This window comes from Trichechus manatus, unplaced genomic scaffold, assembly GCF_000243295.1.
Source record: "Trichechus manatus latirostris isolate Lorelei unplaced genomic scaffold, TriManLat1.0 scaffold00208, whole genome shotgun sequence".
NCBI classification, from domain to species: Eukaryota; Metazoa; Chordata; class Mammalia; order Sirenia; family Trichechidae; genus Trichechus; species Trichechus manatus.
This window is the reverse complement of record NW_004444144.1, coordinates 4,073,569-4,075,129: the sequence shown is the minus strand read 5'-3', so window position 1 is coordinate 4,075,129 and position 1,561 is coordinate 4,073,569.

The following is a 1,561-nucleotide window of genomic DNA, read 5'->3' as shown; positions in this document are numbered from 1 at the left end:
GTGACTTTAGACACAAGAAATTAAAAACAAATAAATCGCAATAACTGGAGAAGACGCATCACATCAAAAGCGAGCTGCTACTCCTCAGTTCCAAAATATTCTCAAAATGTGTGAATGTGAGCCTTTTGCTGCCAGTTTCAATTTTTTATCTTTAGGGTACCCAGAGAATAGAACTTTATGAAAAATCTTCCAAATGATATATGTTGGACATTAACGTTTAGAAATTTATAGTGCATAAGATGGGCAAGAAAAAATAATATATCTGCAAGCAAGATGTTCCTGAGTAGTGGTTCTCGAAGTGGTATCCCTGATACAGTCACATCAGCGTCATTAGCGGACTTGTGAGGAATGCAGATTCCCAAGCCTCCTCCCGACCATAGGAAACTGTGTGGATGAGGCTCAGCGATTTGTCTTTTTACAAGCCCTCCAGGGGATTCTTATGCACTTTCAAGTTTCAGTACTACTACCCTAAAGGTTTGACTGTCACTTCTGGTCTTCCCAATTCAGCTAAGAAAAAAAAACAGATGATAGATAGATAAGTAGGTAGGTAGGTAGGTAGATAGGTAGATAGATAGACAGATAGATAGCTGGCATGTGTCTTTTTTTTTATTTCCATAGAATCAAATTTGGCATCACTCAGAAACGTACAGAATTTAATACTTCATTAAAAGTAAAGGCTTGAGCATGTAAGAATACAGCTATAACACACTGGATAAAAAGAATCAAAGGAACAGCTGTATTATATGCACTTTCTCTTTGTTTGAAAAGAAACTAATACATTGGATTGTGTTTGCACAGTGGCCTCTTATATTCCCTGTGCCAATTTTATTCAGCTAACAGCTCATGTACCACTCCCCCCAAGGGAAAAAAAAGAGTTCAGGAGAGTAAATTGTTAAAGGATATTCTTATTTGGATAGGAAAAAACAAACAGAAAAACTGGAAGACAGCAAGGCAGGGAGATTTGCCTGTGAGGAGGTATCCTCAGTAAGCTCCCAATGCAGCTTGCTTCAAAACTGCCCATGTTCTGATTGGGTTTTAGGATTATATATCTTTACAAAACAGTAAACCGTTTTTCTCTCATAACCACCTACTCTGTTGATTTGTTTTCTAAAGAAAGCCTAAGCCTTAACAAAGTAGCAAAAAGCCATATAAAGCTAATGAAAATTAGACAAGTTGGTATTCTACTAAAAGGCATTATAGTGAATAATTAAGTATAGTTTGATTGTTTGCTGAGCTGTTAGTATCAATGGTTCTTTAGGGAAACAAAATGTTTTCCACAGTGTGCTGTTTGGGTTTACATTTGCAAATAGCTGGTTGATTGCCAATAATCAAAAACAGAATCTCGTTTTCCGTGACTTGTGGGGCAAATCTTCCAGGCCTGAGGCACATGACCACAGCTAAGGTGCAGAAAACAAAGGCAGTAATAATTGTTATCCTTATGCCCGAATGTCATATCTAGGACTGAGCATAGGCAAAAATGGATGAAGCCATTTGACATTTTTCCAAATAAGCATCCCATCTGACTCATTGAGACCTGAAACTCACCAAAGAAGCTTTGTTT